Here is a 23,181-nt window from a genome sequence, read left to right as displayed (position 1 = left end):
TCCCTGCTCCCCTACTCTCTCATCTCCATGCCCTTGGCAGATCCTGTGTTTGCTCATCGTCATCAGTGTGCTACATCAGTGTTGTGTTTGGTGCTCTTCTCCTGTGCGTCAAGAGCTGTGATTTTAATTGTATGCTGGACTTGTACATAGTTTTACTGCCAGTGATCGTTATGTGCTATGCCGTCCATCGATACTTTTATGTTCCAGCCACACTTCACCTTGTGTTCTTTTAATTGTCCCAGTGTAAGGTTTTTTATGTGCAATACCTTTAAAAGATTTTTATCTCCATTTCACAGTCGCCCCCTTTTGGGCTGTTCTCTTCCATTATGTTCCCCCTTTTTATATTTATGTGCGCCTTTTCTCCTCTGTAATTTTAAATGTCTTCTATTGTATAATTAATGTCGTTTGGCTGAAGAGCAGCGCGTATGCTGCTGCCAGCCCGCCCCAGATAGGGAATTGAAGTACTCAAATTATTATTTCATCGTCTATGAATTCTTATGTTGAATAGTAGAAGATCTCCCACAGAATCTGCTGTAGCCTCGTTTTTAAAATTCCTGGCTTCATATTAAATATGTTTTTGCCCATTAACGTGTTCTATATTGTCATACCCATATGCTGTGGAGCCCATGCATATAATTTCAACTGGTGTGTGGATGGCACAAAATTATTTTCATTTCTTGTGCTATATATGTATGGTTAAAATGATTCTCCTCAAATAATTTTTGTCTGCTGTGTAGGAAGGTTATAATTTCATAAATGTATGTGGAGGGAACAGTTAGGCTTTGTAGTTTCTGAAATAATGGGCGACAAGATTCTGTTTGCTTGTGCAGTACACATATATCGGACAATTTTCTTTCACAGTTCCAGTATTCGAGATACATTACTTGAACTCCCCCAGAAAATTACCCCATATCAAATGACAGATTCAAAAGAACCATGATAAGCAATTTTTTGTGTACTCAAATCAGTGGAATAATGCAAAACTGCTTTGTTTGTTCGATAGGATGTCAATATGTGTATTCCAGCTTATGTTCTTGTCCACATTTAGTCCCAGATTGATTGTGATGTTGTTAAGTACAAAACAATACTTACAAACTACTCTTAGCTCAATGAATAGCTTAGAAGCTTGATGTTATGATGGTCTCCGGTTGAAAACTCGCTTTACACCACACTTTTTTTAGTACTATTTAAATTCTTTCTTTTCTGTCACGTAGAAAATGTAATAAAGAAATACTGAATTATGATTTTCTTATGAAAATATTATTTTATTTTCAATTATGGATCGCATGAAACAAATTAAAATTTGATGCATAAGTGTAAAGTGATTTATATACATCAGTAACAATCCAGAATGAATTTCTACTCTGCAGCAGGTGGGCGTTGAAATGAAACTTCCTCGCAGATTAAAACCATATTAATCTGCCAGGCCGTTTCATCAATAATACTGGTGCATTTCGTACCCTCGTTTCCCCATGCAACGAAGAAATTACAGGGCATTAGCAGTAAATAGAGAACAGATAGAATAATCAGGAAAAAAATACTTTTGCAGTTGACCAGAAGATCTTTCTGCAGATTCAGTACAACCTTTGTATTTTTACGTACGGTACTAGATTATACTAGATTACTTACGTGAGGGATTCCTGACATGATATGTGTTTGCTTTTTCGTTTCCTCTCTCAGCATTTTAGGTGATTGTATTAGTTTGTGTAAACGTCATTTGTTCCACCAAGTATGGAAACGTACTGATTTTTTGATGGACTACAGATCTTTAAAATCTACTGCGACTACCATACTTCATGAAGGCTGTATCCTCCAGTCATCGCTGGTGACAAAAATTTTGAATCACAGTTTTATCACGATCCAGACTACCAAGCTTTGCTTCGGTTTCGCTATTACCACTGACTGCAGCGCTGATAAACTGTGAGCACATTTTTTTTCTCGCATATGTAATCGGTTGCTGTTGCGCTATTTACTGTAATAAGCGTCTGCTTGAAGAAATTTTGCTGAACAAATCGCATGGACAATACTTTAGACTGCAAAGGTTGTAGAGTCATGACATAGCATAAATGTAGATTTACTGTTTAATTAAGACATTAATATTTGTTGTGCAGTTTCATCTAATCCGACGTAATGTGTGTTGCATGTTTAACTTCTTGCACTTGATATGTAAAACAAATCTTAAAAATCTAAATTTGTAATCTGTGTTGTCGTTAGTTCAGTGATTTGTCTCCCGAACAAGCTTCAGACCATAAATGTGTAGGCCTACCTGTATAAATACCTTTTACATTCTCAGTATTGAACTCCATATGCTGTTAGTATAAATAACACAAGGAAGATGCATTATTGGACTAGTAAGCATACAGTAGCTCAAAACATGTTTACTAGCGTATTTTCCGCAATTTGATCTTATGTTTTTGCCTCAATACCAGTGGTACAACAGGGGAGTTTGCACTCGGTTTCGTCCGTTCGTGCGTGCCGCCAAGCTAAAGACGACTCGTTCAGTGTGACATCTATTAACAGTGGCGTGACGTCACGAGACGCGACCGCAGAAAGCTCAGTGTTCAACGCCGAGTTTTGTGAGACATCTGTTTCAACACAACAGGAACAGAGCTTGTACCACATTAAAAGCAAACAGCCAGGCTTTAATCTCTGAAGTTCAATTCTATGTACAATAACCTGTATTCAACAGAAAATCATCTCCTCCTCAGTTCATGAAGGACAAAAGGGCCAGTGTGTCCTATTCTACATAGTTTGGCTCTTAAATATCTGGCAATAGCGACATCCCATGTTCCTCCTGAAACTGTTATCTAAAACGGGGGACACAGCAACAGTTATGAAAAGAGGAATTTAGGCGTCACAGCATCGTTTTATTTTTTTGTAGAGCGAAATATTTGTGTTATCGGAATGCATTATAATATCTACACAACAATCGATTATTATGATAAATTAATCGATTTGATTCATCGATTCATTTAAATAATCGTAAAGGCCAATTAATCAACTTTTCACCGTAACTGCCCAGCCCACTATAGAAGAGTCAGCAAAAGAAGGAAGCTGACAGTTGCAGTAGGCTAGGTGCAGTTGGTTTGTGCGTCCACCTCAGACAATCACGTAATGCAATTTTGTAGACGTCTCCAGCCCGCATCTTGTGGTCGTGCGGTAGCGTTCTCGCTTCCCACGCCCGGGTTCCCGGGTTCGATTCCCGGCGGGGTCAGGGATTTTCTCTGCCTCGTGATGGCTGGGTGTTGTGTGCTGTCCTTAGGTTAGTTAGGTTTAAGTAGTTCTAAGTTCTAGGGGACTTATGACCACAGCAGTTGAGTCCCGTAGTGCTCAGAGCCATTTGAATTTTTAGACGTCTCCATGACAATGCCTCAGTGTTGTCACGGCTCTATTGACAGCTATTCCTTCCGCTTGCAGCCGCCTGCACTTCACAGTTGAAAGAAAGTGAAGTAACCAAGATCCAAGTGCGTTTGGAATTCTCGGTTGGAGGAGTTTCAGTAAGATTTAAAAAAAGGAAGTACCACACAAGTCATAGTAGAATGAAAAACGACGCTGACATTCGATAAAGATGTCATAGCTATAAATGATCCGAGAGAAACTTAACTGATACATCACTATTGACGAACTTTGTGTCTCTTTTCCTTTGACAGTCATGGTAATGAAGGCGAAAACACACAAGTTTAAAGCAACAGCATGAGAGATTTTCAATATAAAATCATGTTGTTGTTGTTGTTGTTGTTGTGGTCTTCAGTCCTGAGACTGGTTTGATGCAGCTCTCCATGCTACTCTATCCTGTGCAAGCTTCTTCATCTCCAAGAATTTACTGCAACCTAAATCCTTCTGAATCTGCTTAGTGTATTCATCTCTTGGTCTCCCTCTGGAATTTTTACCCTCCACGCTGCCCTCCAATGCTAAATTTGTGATCCCTTGATGCCTCAGAACATGTCCTACTAACCGGTCCCTTCTTTTTGTTAAGTTGTGCCACAAACTCCTCCCCAATTCCATTCATCATTAGTTATGTGATCTACCCATCTATCTTCAGCATTCTTCTGTAGCACCACATTTCGAAAGCTTCTATTCTCTTCTTGTCCAAACTGGTTATCGTCCATGTTTCACTTCCATACATGGCTACACTCCATACAAATACTTTCAGAAACGACTTCCTGACACTTAAATCTATACTCGATGTTAACAAATTTCTCTTCTTCAGAAACGCTTTCCTTGCCATTGCCAGTCTACATTTTATATCCTCTCTACTTCGACCATCATCAGTTATTTTGCTCCCCAAATAGCAAAACTCCTTTACTACTTTAAGTGACTCATTTATTAATCTAATTCCCCCAGCATCACCCGACTTCATTCGACTACATTCCATTATCCTCGTTTTGCTTTTTTGTTGATGTTTATCTTATATCCTCCTTTCAAGACACTGTCCATTCCGTCCAACTGCTCTTCCAAGTCATTTGCTGTCTCTGATAGAATTACAATGTCATCGGCGAACCTCAGAGTTTTTATTTCTTCTCTATGGATTTTAATACCTACTCCGAATTTTTCTTTTGTTTCCTTTACTGTTTGCTCAATAATTGCCACCTGCTGAATCGGGCGCTAAAGACTACACATTTCATCAATTTCTTCATCATCTGCTGAGCTAGTTGGCATATGAACTTGTACTACTGTAGTAGGCGTGGGCTTCGTGTCTATCTTGGCCACAATAATGCGTTCACTATGCTGTTTGTAGTAGCTTACCCGCACTCCTATTTTTTTATTCATTATTAAACCTACTCCTGCATTACCCCTATTTGATTTTGTATTTATAACCCTGTATTCACCTGACCAAAAGCTTTGTTCCTCCTGCCACCGAACTTCACTAATTCCCCGGCGTATTGTGACAAGCCAGTTGCCCGGCCACCATTGACCAGACGTTTTCAATTGGTGAGAGATCTGGAGAATGTGCTGGCCAGGGCAGCAGTCGAACATTTTCTGTGTCCAGGAAGGCCCGTACAGGACCTGCAACATCCGGTCGTGCATTACCCTGCTTAAATGTAGTGTTTCACAGGGATCGAATGAAGGGTAGAGCCACGGATCGTAACACATCTGAAATTTAACGTCCACTGTTCAAAGTGCCATCAATGAGAACAAGAGGTGACCGAGACGTGTAACCAATGGCACCTCATACCATCACGCCGGGTGATACGCCAGTGTGGCGATGACGAATACACGCTTCTAATGTGCGTTCACCGCGATGTCGCCAAACACGATGCGATATTCATGACGCTGTAAACAGAACCTGGATTCATCCGAAAAAATGACGTTTAGCCATTCGTGCACCGACGTTCGTCGTTGAGTACACCATCGCAGGCGCTCCTGTCTGTGATGCAGCGTCAAGGGTAACCGCAGCCATGGTCTCCGATCTGATAGTCCATGCTGCTGAAAACGTCGTCGAACTGTTCTTGCAAATGGTTGTTGTCTTGCAAACGTCCCCATCTGTTGACTCAGGAATCGAGACGTGGCTGCACGATCCTTTACAGCCATGCGGATAAGATGCCTGTCATCTTGACTGCTATTGATAGAGGCCGTTCGGATCCAGCACGGCGTTCCGTGTTACCCTCCTGAACCCACCGATTCCATATTCGGCTAACAGTAATTGGATCTCGACCAACGCGATCAGCAATGTCGCGATAGGATAAACAGCAATCGCGATAGGCTACAATCCGACCTTTATCAAAGTCGGAAACGTGATGGTACGCATTTCTCCTCCTTACACGAGGCATCACACAACAACGTTTCACCAGGCAACGCCGGTCAACTGCTGTTTGTGTATGAGAAATCGGTTGGAAACTTTCCTCATGTCAGCACGTTGTATGTGTCGCCACCGGCGCCAACCTTGTGTGAATGCTCTGAAAAGCTAATCATTTGCATATCACAGCATTTTCTTCCTGTCGGTTAAATTTCGCGTCTGTAGCACGTCATCTTCGTGGTGTAGCAATTTTAATGGCCAGTAGTGTATAACTCAAGGATACATTTCCAAGACTTGAACATTAGATCTATAAAATAAAGGGGACTTGACATGAGCATAATTGTAGCCATCATTTTAGAGCACATGTTTATGAGATAATTTTTTCATGTTTTGGTCCTTTCTACCTCCTCCGAAAATACGGAAAGCAAAGAGCTTACAGTAGAAGGGATTTGTTTCTCTGTATCGAAGATGTAGAAGTGCTCATACCTCTTAAGGTACCGATATGCATTTTAGAATTCATGTTTACTAGAGCTAGTCCTTTTTGTTCTGAATGATGGTTCTTGTCATATCCATGAATAGTGACCATTCCTACTGAGATACCTTGTATTATACTGCATATTCTACAACGAAAATATTGACTAGCTACTTTGAAAAGAGTTGTCCTAAAAAAAAATTTTAAAAAGTGTGTAAGCATATTAAATGCTCCTAAACCCCACGCTATAAATCCGATCAACATATCACGCAGAAAAAGCATCAAGGAACCTGGAGGAGAGCTGTGTTAAATCACATTACAATTTTAACTGTAAAATTCTAAGCGAAATCATAAAAAACAACATGTAGGCATTTTCTATTTCACGACGAGTCGATTAGAGATCGAAAGCAAGTTCAAATTGCGTAAGGTTATGGATGGAAAACATCTGTGGTCTTCCAGAGGAACTATCCACCGTCTTAAACGGTTTGGAGAAACCACAAAAAATCTAAATCTGGGTGATGGGAATATGAATCACAGTTTTCCAGAATACACGTACAGTGCTTTACCACTACACGTATTTTCAACAAAAAAGTAAATTATTCCTGCAACAACATAAAAATTATTTCACTCTAAAAACAGAGACGGGAAAGTTGAACCAGGGAAATGATAAATTTTAAGGTAATTATGAACTGATCAAAGTTAGTCACTATTGTGAGCACTATCAATAAGTCCTCCTTATGTAAGTAGCGAATGATTTAATTCTGAACACTTTCTTAGTGTATAGGTTACAGTTTTCCAGCTAAATACGTTAGAAAATAAGTTTAATACAGTTTTAACTCTTGTTTTATTACGAGTATTTGACGACACACGAAGTTTTGCTAAAAATAGAAGATATTTTTCCATAACAGAACTTTCTGACATAGAGGTGTCCGAAATATTGATCGAAATCGCTAGTAGCCTATATGACAGTTGCAGGCGACAACTGATCACGACATTGACATTGCCAGCAACACACGGCTCGTATGTGGACACGCTAAATGAGCTCGCCGTCGATAGAACTACTAATGTCAGACAGGGATACACGATGGCACCAGATTCTCTTTGCTACAAATAACGTGCAGTCACGGAAAAAAGGTATTCATACACTGTTGCTCATGTAGAACAACTTTATTTATAGGAATTAAAGACCACAACCAGAGGCGTTAGTTGGTAAACTAACGGTATTGTGTTTCCTTGCTGATCTGTACGTCTAAACTCTAAAGGATCAAGAGCCAAAGAGACCGGTAACACCTACCTAATGTCGTGTAAGGACCCCGCGAGCATGCAGAAGTGCCGCAACAAGAATTGGCATGGACTCGACTAATGTCTGAAGTAGTGCTGGAGGGAATTGACACTATGAATTCTGCAGGGCTGTACATAAATCCGTAAGAGTACGAGCGGGTGGAGATCTCTTCTGAACAGTACGTTGCAAAGCGTCCCACATATCCTTATTAATGTTCATATTTTGGGTATGTGGTGGCCAGCGGAATTGTTTAAACTCAGAAGAGTGTTCCTGGAGCCACTCTAGCAATTCTGGACGTGTGGGGTGTCGCATTGTCCTGCTGGGATGCCCAAGTCCATTGGAATGCACAATGGACACGAATGAATGCAGATGATCAGACAGGATGCGTACGTACGTGCCACCTGTCAGAGTAGTATCTAGGCGTATCAGGGGTCACATATCATTCCAACTGCACACGCTCCACAGCATTACGGAGCCTCCACCAGCTTGAACAATCCCCTGCTGACATGCAGAGTCCATGTCTTCATGAGGTTGTCTTCATACCCGTACACGCCCATCCGCTCGATACAATTTGAAATGAGACTCGTCCGACCAGGCAACATGTTTCCAGTCATCAACAGTCCAGTGTCGGTGTTGACGGGCCCAGGCGAGCTTTGTGTCGTGCAGTCATCAAGGTACACGAGTGGGCCTTCGGCTCCGAAAGCCCATATCGATGATGTTTCGTTGAATGCTTTGCACGCTGACTCTTGTTGATGACCCTGCATTGAAATCTGCAGCAATTTGCGAAAGGGTTGCATCTCTGTCACACTGAACGATTCTGTTCAGTTGTTCGCCCCGTTCTTGCAGGATCTTTTTCGGGCCGGAGCGATGTCGGAGATTTGATGTTTCACCGGATTCCTGATATTCACGGTACACTCGTGAAATGGTCGTAACCGATCTAACAACTGCGCCAGATACTTGTTGTCTTATATAGGCGTTGCCGACCGCAGCTCCATATTCGGCTTGTTTACATATCTCTGTATTTGAATATGGGTGCCTATACCAGGTTTTTTTTTTTTTTTTTTTGGCTCTTCAGTGCAAATTAGTCTTCTGCAACTGTCTCGGCTGGCTTCACACAATGGGGAAAAAGTATTCATACACTATTACAAACTTAAAAATAGAAACAACTAACGAACCACTTGCCGCAAGCAACGCCTCCAGTGGCAAGCTGACCCCGTGCTTGTTGGCTCTAATAAGTAATGTATGCCGTGCAAGAGCAAAAACGGGCCAGAAACTATTGTAGAGGAAAAGCAAATAGTTTGTCTCCCGATGAGAAAAGCGAAAGTCGTTTCCAGAAACAGCTGATAATACTGGAAGAAGTCGGGTAACTGTGCGGCCCATAATAATGCGATTTAGTGAAAGGAATACTGTCACCAATAACGAAAGAAGAGGTCGACCACAGAAGGTAACGCTAAGCGAACGAAATAAGTTAATAAGCATGGTCAAAAAAGATCCTAAACTGATGGTTTCTACATTGTCTACGCATGTTAATGATCAGTTTGGGAAGCAAATCATACCAAGGGCTATAAGAAAACCATATATCAGCAAGAAGAACAAGAAACTGACACTTGAATTTGCTCGAGAACATATAAGCAACATAAACATATTCGAGGACTTTACAGGAAGATTTTTACAAGAGGTGGAGCCCCTCCACGCCCACACCGGCATGATGGCCAACACAAAAGGTCTACTGCCATCTCTGCATAAGGGTTAGTATTCACTAAAGTGAGGTGTCGCAGGATGTGGGTACTGCGATGTTTGCGTACGTCTGGTTAGGATTAACCATTAATACGCGCTCATCTGGAGATAGATTGGTCGAAATCTGACGAAGGGTAGCGGTTTGAAGGGCAGAGGAAAAAAAGTGCCAAGGCAAGAGCCAAGGGAAAAAAACCTCTGCGAAAGTTAGGTCGGGCGGCAAGAGCAGTAGCGGTTGTCTTGCTGCCTGCGATAGGTTGTGCAAGGATAGGCTTTGTTAGTAGTGGGTATCATGCATGTCGATACCTTGACGTTGTGCGTTTGTGCTGCTCGGCGGCTGGCGCTGGGTGCTGGTACAGAGTCCTCGTTCAGCGTCCTGCAGCCTGCAACAGTTATGTTTGTTATCGGTCTTGTGTCCGATAGGTCATATACCGGAGGCACAGTGTGAGGGAGTGTTGGGAGATTGTTCGTGCGTCTGTGGGCGAGCTCGTCGGTGTCCTTGCTGTGGCCTGTTGGTCGGCTCTAATAGCAGCTGGTAGTTGCCAGTCAGTATTGCTGATATGCAGGGGCTTACCGACGTTTGTCGCTGTTTGCGTATGTTAGTTTACCATAGGTGGTTATGCCCTAGCTAGCAGTGTCTTTGGTCGCTTGTGTTTCCACCTGTGGTTGTGATCGTAGTTTCCCAGAGTGAGGATGAAAGGATTGTTCGAGTGTCTCGAGTTCCTGTATAGTCGTGTGGCGTGTTTCTTGAATACTTCCTTGAGGGTATCAAGGCGGTATTCATGGTGAAGATCCACGGTGCGTGTGTAGCGTGGAGCATTGCTAATGATTCGTAGCACTTTGTTCTGTATGATCTGCAGGCGGCGCAGTCGTGTGGGAGCTGCATATCCCCAGACGGGAGCTGCGTACGTCATCAGAGGTCTAATCAGTGTCGTGTATAAGGACCTCGACACCCTCCTATTCAGTGTGCTTTCCCTGTTGAGCATTGGGTAGAGCTGTTTGAGCCTCGCGTGCGCTCGGTTGGCAACGTATTCGATGTGGTCCCCCCATGTAAGTTTCCGGTCCAGCCAGACACCAAGGTATCTGACTTTCTCTCGGAAACGTATTGGGCGTGTATGTAGTGTTATCGGTCTACAGTGTTGGTGTTTGCGCAGTAGTTTCGGTCTGCGTGTGAACAGAACTGCTTCGCACTTGTCGACGTTTACTTTAATACGCCATCGCTCCAGCCAAGGCTCAGCTGTTCTGAGTGCTGTCTGTATTCGTGAGTTGATGTTCGACGGTTTCCAGTCTTGCGCGAGGATGGCTGTGTCATCCGCGTAGACGGCTAACGTCGTGTTTCGTGTCGCTGGGTAGTCATTAATGTACAGGTTAAACAAGATGGGCCCCAGAATGCTTCCTTGGGGTACTCCAGCTTGGATACCGTGTTGTGTTGATTGTTTATCCTGCACGTTAGTGTTGAAACATCTGTTCGTGAGATATGAGCGTATGAGACGTACGAGTCCGTCTGGGAAACCAGCTTCGCTTAGTTTGCGTATGAGTCCGTTGTGCCAGAGACGATCGAAAGCCTTTTCGATGTCTAGGAACACGGCCCCTGTGGCTTTGTTCATGTTGTAGCCGTGTGTTATATGTTCGACTACGCGGAGGAGTTGTTGTGTTGTCGAGTGGTGATTCCTAAAGCCGAATTGCTCCGGTCTTAGGGTGTCGTTGGCGATGCAATGCCTAGTGATACGTTTTAGTATTACCTTCTCAACAATCTTGCTGAGCGAGCACAGCAGACTGATGGGTCGGTAATTTTGTGGGAGGGAGTGGTCTTTCCCTGGCTTCCTGAACATCAGGACATTGGCCGCCTTCCAAAAGTCAGGGAAGTGTTGGTGTGTCAGGATGGCATTCGTTAGGTGTGTGAGGTATTCTACGGCTTTATCCGTGAACTCCTGGAGGACACGGTTTTGAATGCCATCAGGCCCAGGGGCTTTTCTAGCGTTGGTGTGCTTGATAGCCCATGTGACTTCATTTGTGCTAGCACGTCTGATTTCGTCGCGCGAGGGCTGGGCTACAAGTCGTGTAACCTCCTGGTCCGTTTCAAGTGTGAATGCTGGGTCTGAAGGAACCAGATTCGGCATGAAGGACGCTGCAAGTGTTGTGGCCATAAGCTCTGCCTTCTCCGTCGCGGAGTAGGCTGGGCCGTCTGGTCCTTGTAACGTGGGAATGTAATGTTTCTCCCTGGTGAAGTGTCTGGCCAGCTGCCACACGCCAGGACGTGTGGTATCCAGCCGAGCGAGTTTCTGTCCCCATTGTTCGTTTCTGAATGTTTGGATTTTATTCCGTATTATGCCCTGGAGTCTGTTGACGTGCAGTTTATAGAACGGGCGCCTGGTACGCTGCCAGTATCTCCTGAGGCGGTTCCTCATTGAGATAAGGCCCAGGATTTCCTGGGGCAGGGCCGTCGAGTGTTGTCTTGGTGTTGTAAATGGAATGGCGTCAGTCATTGCGTCTTGGACGGCAGTTGTGAGAGCCTCCACAGCCTCATCGATTTGCTGTGTGTTGTTAATTTCGTGGGTGTCAGGAATGCGACTATCAAGCGTTTCCTTGAACAGTGTCCAGTTCGCACGCTTGTAGTTAAGCATCCTGCGTGGTTAGATGTCCTGCAGTGTCTCTTCCATGTGCAGTATTACAGGCATGTGGTCTGAGTCCAGATCGTTTTCAACCGTTAGGTTGAGTGTGCATGTGATGCCCTTTATGAGGGCTATGTCTAACACGTCTGGCCTATGTCGGGCCTGTGTAGGCACGAACGTGGGAACGTCCGGCCCAAGTATAATGCAGTTTCGGCCTAGTGCGTGTTCGTACAGTTTCTTGCCGTTGGAGGTTCGTATTCGTGAGTTCCAATCGGGGTGTTTTGCGTTGAGGTCTCCAGCGGCTATTACCCGCGGTGCCATGTTGAGTACTGTGCTGATATCGCGTGTTACTATGTTTTTAGGAGGATTGTATAGCGATACCAGTGTGGTGTTGGCTCCGTTGAACTTGACCCTAACGGCCGTAGCCTCCAGTCTTTCAAGTGCTGGGAGCTCGATGTTCGTGTGGTCTATGTCTCTGTGTATAATGATTGCCGTGCCGCCTCCCCTCCTGCCATCCGCTCGGTCGGTACGATAGACGCAATAACCTGGGAGGTTTAGTTGTTTGCGAGGCGTAAGCAGTGTTTCGTTCACAAGAGCGATTCGGATACCCTTTCGCTCCATGAACGCGGCCATCTCGGCTTTTTTGTTTGCGATCCCGTTGGCATTCCAAAACAGGATCTGTGTGATTGTGTTTAAGTCTGCGTTTCGGGGCTGGTGTGGTGTATTATCCATGTAGTAGTGTAAAGAGCGGCGTGATAGTGGCTTGGAAGCTAGTCCAGTTGAGCGTACCCGACATGAACTGCATGAAGAGTTGTGAGACACACCCCATAATCTTCGTGACTATTTCGGTGGTCGTGCGTCCGGGGAATAATGTTTCCATTATTCTCTGGAATGTTGTTGTGATGTTGGTCATGTCGGCCTGGGAGTTGTTGGTCGTGTTAGCGACCGCTTGTTCCAGTGTTGGCGTTTGGTGAGGGCTGGCCTGCGAGTCGGTTGTTCGTGTGGCAGTTGTGGGCGCCTGTGTATTTTCTGAGGTGAGTGGGTGTGTTATGTGGGTTGTTGAGTTGGTGTCCGGGATGTGTTCGTGGGTGCTGGTGTTCTGTTGTCTGTGTACTTGTTGTGGTGCGGTCGTGTTCCTCGTGCTGCGGCTGTTTCTCCTTCTCCTCCTCCTCTGGCGCTGTGGTTGTCCCTGTGTGGGTGCGTTTTCTGTAGCCTGTGGTGGGCTGCAGTTCGCGATCTCAGGGGGTAGGGTGGTGTTGTTGCTTGTTTCGTGTGGTGTGCCCGGTGCGGGTGTGGTGTCATTTGTTGTGCTTGTCTGTTGTGTGTCTGTTGCTGGGGGTGTTTGCTGAGCGTGTTCTGAGCTCTGGGGCTCCTCTGACCGTCCCGCGCTGCTGGGGCTGCCAGCGACCGCTCCAGCGAAGGATATTCCACTTCTTACTGGGCGCGGGGGCGGTTTTGGAACTGTGATGGCGGTTGGTTTCGCATGTTTCGCGATTTTGCGCCTCAGAGCTGCTTTGTATGCAATGCACCCTCTGTAGTTTGCCGGATGGGCAGCACCACAGTTGGCGCACTTGCGAGGTGCTGTATTGGGGAGTTTGCAGCGTTGGGTTGTGTGACCGCCAGCGCAAATGCGGCAGCGGAGTGCGAGACCGCTTTACAGGAAGAATTGGTTAAGTCCATTTTATAGGTTTTTTCAGGGGAGCGATTTTTAAAGTTTGGAGTGTTACAGTGTCAATGTTTATTGACAGATAACGAAAAGCTGAATATTATAAACCCCATGGAGAAACTGGAGACTTTTTGCCATGGACGGGTTTGTAGAACTGCATTTCATAAGGTCTGTTTTCTCTGTATCCTTTTCAGAAACTTTTTTCTACTTCTTTTAGTTTTCCATTTCTACATTATGTACACTGCAAATAAATGTATTGTACTTACTAAAGGCATGAAAAGGAAAGCAAAAGAAAATTGAGACTGCAAACAAATTTCCAGGAAGGGATGGTAAGGCGTATACGAGAATTTTGTATATAAATTTAGATACTTTTATTATTTTACAGTTGATGGTCCATATGTGGTGTGGTGATACTCGTCGTAAAAATAGGAGAAGCAGTGATTTTCTTGGCAACTTGCAGCTTTTTTTCGATGACATGATTGTTCTAAATTTTTTTTAGAAAAACAATACTCTCACTATGTTCTCACAATATTCTCGAAAAACTCGGTCTAGAGCTAGCGGGCGAATAAGTTCCGTAGCCTGTAGCTATCGTTATCCCCAACGGCTGATAGCCGATTTTGTCTACACCGAGAACTACTGCTCGTGTGCAATTGTCGAGGACTGCTCGAGGTTTAAACTGAATCTAACGGAATACGAAGCGATGTACACATTAATTACAATGCCTTCTTGGCATTGCAGAGCCCTCGTGGACGTTGTAAATACTTTCTCTAAAAACTTATTTGCAATCCTAAAATTTCCTTTGTCTTTCACCATATAGAGGAGATGCTGAGTTGTAGAAATGCACAACAAAAAGACTGTCAGAAAACGAGGTTTCGACCAGCAAGGCCTTTGTTAGAGATAGAACACACACACACACACACACACACACACACACACACACACACAAACGCACACATTGGCCTCAGCAACCAGAGGCTGCAGTCATGCATGTGTGAGTTGCGTTTTCGTGAGTGTGTACGTATGTTCTATCTCCGACGAAGGCCTTGTTGGCCTAAAGCTCGTTAGTCTTTTTGTTGTGCCTATCTCCTCTATATGGCGAGTAGTAACTATCTTTTTCATAATACAGGGTGTACATAAAGTCCAGGAACACTTTCAATTATTTATCGCACAAGAACTAAACATTGTACAGATGTCACACATATTGCATTTTGAAGAGAAACTTGCAGAATCGAATTCTTGCCATGCCCATCCCAGCATGGCATCGTCAATCTGACTGGGGAGCCCATTTCACGAAACAGCTGTCCCCTTCTGCCCATCCACATTGATGTTGCAGCTCCACGTTCAGGTACCCACGAACTTCACGATGAAAATGGCGTGGAGCCCCATCCTACTGAAAGGTGAACGGAGAGTCCGATTGCATTTGAGGCATCAGCCATTGCTGCAACATGTCCAAGTAGGAATATCCAGTGACAGTGCTCTTCGCGAAGAAGAATATCCCATACAGTTTTCGACGTGACAAGGCACAAAAAACATTTACCTTTCGGGAATCACACTCAAATTCAATGCATTCGTGTGGATGCTTTGTACCCCAAATTCGACAATTGTGCCTGTTCACTTTCCCATTAGTGTGAAAAGTGGCTTCGTTGATAAAAATTAAGCGATCAACAATGTCATCCCCATCCTCATTCAATTGTTGCAACTATGAACAAAACTCAAAACGCTTGTCTTTGTCGTCGTCATTGGGCTTCTACACTAGCTCCAATTTGAATGGTTTCATAGACAGCTTCTGTCAGAGGACTTTCCACACTGTCATTGGAGCCATTTCGAGTTCATGGGATGCACGACGAATCGATTTCTTTGGACTCCTTATGAATGTCTCTCGTACGCGCTCCACATTCACTTCACTCACACTGGGACGGGCGCTTCTCTTTGCCGGGCACAAGCAACCCGTCGTAGCGAATTTGTTGTGCCACTGATAAAATGGCCTTCTTTGTTGGTGGCTTCTTGCTGTACTTGGTTCTAAACATCCGTTGAACAGCTGTAGCACACTTGTTTTTGTCGGACTCCAACACACAGAAAGCTCGCTCCACACCTGAACTCGCCATGTTAGCGACTAGCGCTGACTATCGGCAAATTACCAAACTACGCTTTGGCGGTACACATGAAAAAAAAACTGTCAGGATTTATCTTCAAAAAGACAAATGTATGATATCTGTAGAATGTTTGGTTCTTGTGCAGTAAATAATTGAAAATGTTTCCGGACTTTATGTACACCCTGTATTGTTACATTCCATCCTGGATTTTTCATTGTTGAATTTTCATTTGTCTTCCTCTTCAAGCGTTTTATGAAAATATTTGTTAATATTAATATTAATTAATAAATATAATTATCATTATTTCGGTTTATTCTCAGCGTAACACAAAAACTGGAAATAAAAGAACTCCCAATGGAGGGAATCGAACCCACGACCCTGCGATTACCGTTTTTTTTCCTTTTTTTTCGTGTGTGCGTCAACCCACAAAAATACAATGAAAGGAAGGGGGGAAGAGTATTTCTAGTAGCGTGGGGAAGGTAGTTTATTATTTTTTTATTTTTTTGTTTATTTTTTTTAATTTATATAGATATCAATGTGCGAACAATCATAGTTAATCAAGCCTGGAAAACTAAAACTGAATGAAGACACCATCGAAGATGGTAAACATAAATAACATGAAAATAAAGCTACCACTCCGTAGTTAGGCTTCCCAGGGACTGCACCCACTGATAAAGATAGTTCAATATATAATCGTTTGCAATTCGTTCTGACCTCATGTATGCACGGAAATAGCATGATGTCTTTCGTGGAAATAGAGCCAGAAGTCAAGTAAATTCTTGTGTCTGTCGCGATAGAGGTAATGGACCGCATGTCCACGTATCCAAGTGACGGAGTTGGTCCGAGTCTTGGGGTAAAAGGTCTGATCCGGAAACAATAACGTGCGTGCAGATATATGCTCCGGCCTAACTCGCAAGAGATAAGCCAATATCTGCCGCACTAGGTGCCAAACCGGTTCCGCCTCTCCACAGCTGAGGCGGTGCTCGTCAGAATCTAAAGTATTACAACTCACACAATTCGGAGATTCTGCCATGTGGATATTGTAGAGTCGTTCTTGTGTCACCAGCTTCCCATTAACGACTACGTACCATTGGGAAATAACATCAGAATCAAGCATGGCATCGTGTACACTCTTCTACACCACGCGCCACCATACATCAGGATATTTTAGTTCGACCACATTTAGGGGGCGGCGTTCTAGCATGTCGTGATATAGGCGTCGAGTTGTGGCCATTCGTGGTGTCGTGAGTGCTACACTGGAATAACTTTGTTCTAAATAGAAGCGCCCTATATAAAAGAGAGGCGCTGGGATGTCTTGTAGTGGCACCGGCGCTCTTAGTGAAGCAGGTCGTAGCGCCGTCAGAAGCAAACTCATGAGGCTTGTAGGACAACGGCGCAGCAGACATAAATGTGAGCTAACATAGAGGGCAATGGCTCCTATCATGGACGTTAACTAGGCCGAGGCCACCGTTTTCCTTGGGGAGGGTAAGAGATACGTATCTGATCTTCAGTAACATACCAGCAGTGACGAAGTATCCCAGCACTGCCATAATGCTACGCGCCAAGGGGTTCGGAATGGGTTAGCGTTTGGGCGACATGCGGTATGCGGGACGCAAGGTATACATTGGTATAATACGCCCGCTGAACGATGTTGAGGGATCGCAAGCGATGATTTGCAATTCCAGCCTGAATTTGGTTAAGAAGGCGTCGATAATTGAGCGTCGTTGCGCGTCGCATGTCGTTCATGAAATCTAAGCCCAAGCAGCGGACAGTATCACTGAAGCGTAAGGGGGCAATGTGTTCTTGAGGTAGCCCAATCCCGATGCGCAAGGCGACTGACTTGTCAACGTTGATTTGGCTACCAGAAGCTGTACCGTAGGTTGCAATCCAGTCCAAAGCCGCCGCCATATCGTCAGCTCTACGTATGACGATCATCAGATCATCCGCATATGCGGTGCAGCGATAGAGGGAGCCACCGAACTGTATCCCAGTGAGCCTGTCTCGGAGACCACACAACAAAGGTTCTAAGGCTAATGCAAATAACAATGTTGATAATGGACATCCCTGTCGTACTGATCGGCGGATCGGCATTGGTGCCGTCAATCTTCCATTAACAAGAACTCGAGAAGTAGCACCATGCAGATGGCGTGTCAACACTGTGATAAAAGAGTCAGGGTATTCCATGCGCCGTAGAACGGCGTGACAGTGTGGCCCACAGGGTCAAAAGCCTGGCTAAAGTCGATAGACACCAGGGCTGCCGGCAAACGTCTCACCTGTGCAAGGGAGATGAGATCTCTGTGACATAACGCGGTTCTGATGTTGTTGGGTCCCCCCAAGGACGTCTGATCGCTGGACAGGACGTGCAATAGTGTCCCAAATGCCCATAGAAGGCTTCTGCTATATCTGTTTGTTCTACCATGTGTCGACCGTCACCCGTTATCATGTCGGTTACCAGTGCCCTACGGCGCCTCCTGCGCTCTAGAAGCACGTGGTGCATAGATGGCCTTTCTGATTTTATCATGTCTGGAGCACGCGACCGTATAACAGCGCCCTGTAAATGATGGCATGCTAAGGAGACGAGCTGTGCTTTCGCGCGATTGACCATGATCTGCCTGTCAGGTGAGGCCTCCATAGCAAGACATTCCCGTAGGACGCTGTAATAAAAGTTTTCTGTGCTCCTCCTCCATGCCGCCGCTTCCTGGCCGTAAGCCATGAAGGTGCGCCTAAGAGCAGGCTTTGCACATTCAATCCACCAACTGAGGGTCGATTGGTAACGACCACGACGCTCTAAGGACGCGTTCCACGACTCTTGGATAGCACCTTTACATGCCGGTTCGTCCAGATGGGCGACGTTCAGTTTCCAGGGGGGCCTACTGCGCCACACATGTGCAGGTTGGAGGGCAATTGTGCAAATATAGGTTGTCTGGTCGGTGAATGCAGTGGGCCAGAGCTCTGCTCCTCTCGTCGCCATCGAAAGGGTGCTTATGACATAAATCCTATCTAACCGACTGTACGAATGACTTGTATAATGGGTGTAACCAGCAGCTGGGCCGTGGATGCGGCGCCACGTGTCCAGCAGGTGGAGGTCACGCACTATCATTTCCAATTCCGCACATGGAACATGTTGTGGCTGCTGATCAGACGGAGATAATGTACAGTTAAAATCTCCTGTGATCACCATATCGTCTATGCGGCCCACAAATAGACGCATAATATCTTCCGAAAAAAAGCGGGCCCGATCTCTCCGTCTCCCTGATCCTGAAGGGGCATATACATTGACGAGTCGTACACCGTTGACAGTTACGGCCATGGTTCTTGTACTCGATAAGTACAGTACGTCCATAGCCGCCAAGCCTTCCCGTAGCAGGGGAGCCACACCACAATCGGTAGAAGAGGCGTGGGAGATGTGGGCGGTATATCCGTAGAAGTCAGGGAAACTAGCGACACATACTTCCTGTAAGAGGGCCACGTAGATGTCCGCCGCATCGAGCATGTGTTGTAGCATTATCAGTTTGTGTGGTGCCCTTATCGCGTTGATATCGATTGTGGCAAGGCGAAAGGTGTGCTGTCTAGCCTCTTCACCTAGGGTAGATGCCATGGCAATCGAAGATAACCGCAAGAGATGCCAAACCCACCGAACCCGTTACAAATATGAGTCTTTCACGCTAGGAGTGGCATCCCCAATGTCACCCCCTCCCTGCCACCCGTGCCCTCTCCAGGAAGTTCCTCAACATCGTCCGACCACAGTGGGTGCAACAAGATGCTGTGTAGCTGATCGGCACCTAAATCTCTCTCACATACGTCGTCTTTGGTAGAGGTAGACGGAGCGCCATCCATCGACGCGACCTGCTGCATCTGTGGTGCAAGAAGTAACTGGGCACTCGTAATATGTACAAGTGAACCACCTACACCACTTAGATCCTCAGCAGGCGCAGCATCCATGCCGTCTGATGAGATGTCACCTTCTTGACCGGCCGTGTGTGGGACGCAATCGTCAGAAGAGGTCCGCCGACGTCACTTGCGTCGTCGAATCGAACGTTGCTTCCGAACGTGGACATCCGTATGTGGGAGGCAATCCAGCATCGTATCACCTTCCGCTAGGAAAGCCGCGGTCGGGACAATGTTCGCGTCCACGTCCATCTCGTCCTGAATGTTATGTTGCGTCTGGGTTCCGTGGGACTGTTGCTGCTGTTCTTGCTGTGGAGGGGGCGACATGTGGGTTGGCATCGGGGGTCCTTCCTCTTCCTCCCTTGATCCTTCTTACGTCGATGGATGTGCCCGATCGCCCATTTCGTCCTCATCTCTGGTGCACATCGTCGTCTCAGCGTACGTGAGAGGCAGGATTGTCGTCCCTGTCGGAGAAACGGAGTCTCCCACTGGTGTCTGGGTAATTCTACGTTGTAAGCATATCGATCGAACATGGCCTTCCTGCCCACATCCGGAACAGGTACGCAGTTGACCGTTGTACATTATGATTGCACGACACCCACTGAAGTTCAAATAGGACGGCGCATGTTTCTTGAGCTCAAATTTAATTTGGCGCAACCATTGTAGACCTTATACGTCGAAAAAGTTTGCCACTTTTCTGCAACGTGGCTGATGACATTACCATATGGTCGGAAGGCATCCCTGAGAACTTCCTCTGGGACCTCGAAGGGGAGCTCAAAAACCCTTACAGTCCTTAGGCCCATGCCTGCATGATACACCGTCACTGCACCAATATGCCCGTCAGAATGTTTGAATCTGAGTGAGTTCGCGTATTTAGGCACCACTGTCGCGCAGACCTCTGCACTGGTCATTTTTACATAAACCACGCTCGCCGTTATAGAAAAATGTATTCCGACCACAGTCGCCGGATCTAAAAACGTAGATCGTCGCGTATGAACTGTTCTATTTCATAGGCTCGAGGACGCGCGTGATCTGGTTGGAAAGTAATTTTGATCGTATCGTGGCGCCATGTGTGTTCCATAGTCGCACTGAACTTGGAACAAATACAACTCGCGCCGCGAGAAGGTAAACACAAGCAAGCGCTCACGGTCGCGCACGGCGGGGCGCAGCGGACGTCCTCGCCCCACCGCAGCCGTAAGCAGATTGATTCACTTCACTTACACTGGGACGGCCGCTTCTCTTTGCCGGTCACAAGCAACCCGTCGTAACGAATTTGTTGTTCCACTGATAAATGGCCTTCTTTGTAGGTGGCTTCTTACTGTACTTGGTTCTAAACATCCGTTGAACAGCAGTAGCACGCTTGTTTTTGTCGAACTCCAACACACAGAAAGCTCGCTCAAATTGTTCAAATGGTTCTGAGCACTATGGGACTCAACTGCTGAGGTCATTAGTCCCCTAGAACTTAGAACTAGTTAAACCTAACTAACCTATGGGCACCACAAACATCCATGCCCGAGGCAGGATTCGAACCTGCGACCGTAGTGGTCTTGCGGTTCCAGACTGCAGCGCCTTTAACCGCACGGCCACTTCGGCGGGCAAAGCTCGGTCCACACCTGAACTCGCCGTGTTAGCGACTAGCGCTGACTATCGGCAAATTACCAAACTACGCTTTGGCGGTACACATGAAAAAAAACTGTCAGGATTTCTCATCAAAAAGACAAATGTATGATATCTGTAGAATGTTTGGTTCTTGTGCAGTAAATAATTGAAAATGTTTCCGGACTTTATGTACACCCTGTATTGTTACATTCCATCCTGGATTTTTCATTATTGAATTTTCCTCTGTCTTCCTCTGCAAGCGTTTTATGAAAATATTTGTTAATATTAATATTAATTAATAAATATAATTATCATGATTTTGGTTTATTTTCAGCGTAAGTAACACAAAAACTGGAAATAAAAGAACCCCCAATGGAGGGAATCGAACCCACGACCCTGCGATTATTGTTCAGAACGTAGTTTCTCCGCTACGTCAACCGCTGTCTGGCAACTGCGCCAACGTAAACGGCTCATCACTCTCTCGACTCGCGCCAAAAATATTGTTTTCTAAATGCTTTGCCACATGGGGCTCCCGCTTCTTTCGCTTTCATTTCTGGCCAAGTCCTACAGACATCACAAATTTGGACGAAATCGGTGATGACGAGTAGGCGTGGTTCCCTTGTTAGCCACCAGAAAATCTGGAGTGCCATCTGCCAACCCAAGTAAGTAGTCTTATCAAACGGGGCGTAAGTGAATAAGAGCGCCGGATATCTCGCATTTCTTGAATCAATGACGTCACGCCCTGGCCTCGTTTTTTTCTGTTATTGCCAAACGGTCCGATTTTTCTGCCGTTTTTCTACAGAGTCCCAATTTTTTTCCTGCTGAGCCGTGGAACGAGCATCTTTAGGCTTAGATTCTAGCAATAAGAGAGGCACTCAGATATGCACTACATAATACCAATAACATTCTGATAATAACAGATTCACGGTGCACCCTTGGAAAACTAGAACGTCAGTGCTGGAATTTAAAAACGAGTTATTATCTCCTCAGTGTACAGGAACTTATCCACTAGTATGTCAAGCAAAACAAAAGCGTTCAACTTCTCTCGGTCAGCAGGCATTCTGGCATCAGAGACAACAAAATAATAATTGACCAATTAGTAAAGAGTTGCATCAAGGATGGAGTTCCTTTCTTTGCACTTGTACCTCATTCAGACTTCGTTACCCCTGTAACCAAACGAGCATTTGATGTTTGGTACCGATTCTGGGTAAACTTTCGGCTAACGAAAGCACTTAACTTCGCACGGGTTCAACAGTGCATTCCCAAAAGTACGTGGTATTCAAAATTTAAAGTTTCACTACGATACAGCACGTCAATCATAAGAATACCAAATGGAAACGGGTGTTATCCAGCATATCTATGTAAGTTTTAACCCACGCCCTCAGAAGTAGCACAGGGCAATCTTTTTAAGGCAATCGTCAAACTGGGAATTCCCCTACACACAAGCCTCACGAACCTATCCCAACAGCCAAACATCTGTGCCCACATTGTGAGATACTTTCACAAGATGGACCTAAGATGTGAAGACACCGGCGGATAACAGCCGCGCCGCGCGGGATTAGCGAGCGGTCTCAGGCGCTATAGTCACGGACTGTACGGCTGGTCCCGGCGGAGGTTCGAGTCCTCCCTCGGGCATGGGTGTGTGTGATTGTTCTTAGGATAATTTAGGTTAAGTAGAGTGTAAGCTTAGGGACTGATGACCTTAGCAGTTAATTCCCTTAAGATTTCACACACATTTGAACATTTTGAACATAACAGCCGCAATGCTTGATTGACTCCACATGTATAGTCCAGGGACTACTAACGAAGGAAGTAACGGCTGCAGTCATTTAGCTATTTTGTAATTGGTTTTGTGCCCAGCGTTAATGGCTAAAATGGCTCAAATGGCTTTGAGCACTATGGGACTTAACTTCTGAGGTCATCAGTCCCCTAGAACTTAGAACTACTTAAACCTAACTAACCTAAGGACATCATACACAGCCATGCTCGAGGCTGAATTCGAACCTGCGACCGTAGCAGTCGCGCGGCTCCAGACTGTAGCGCCTAGCACCACTCGGCCACCCCGGCCGGCGCCCAGCGTTAATCTCTTGGCCGATAA

The sequence above is a fragment of the Schistocerca serialis genome, chromosome 2, assembly GCF_023864345.2.
Source record: "Schistocerca serialis cubense isolate TAMUIC-IGC-003099 chromosome 2, iqSchSeri2.2, whole genome shotgun sequence".
In the NCBI taxonomy this organism is placed as follows: Eukaryota; Metazoa; Arthropoda; class Insecta; order Orthoptera; family Acrididae; genus Schistocerca; species Schistocerca serialis.
The sequence above is the reverse complement of the archived record's forward strand: the minus strand, read 5'-3'. Positions refer to the sequence as shown.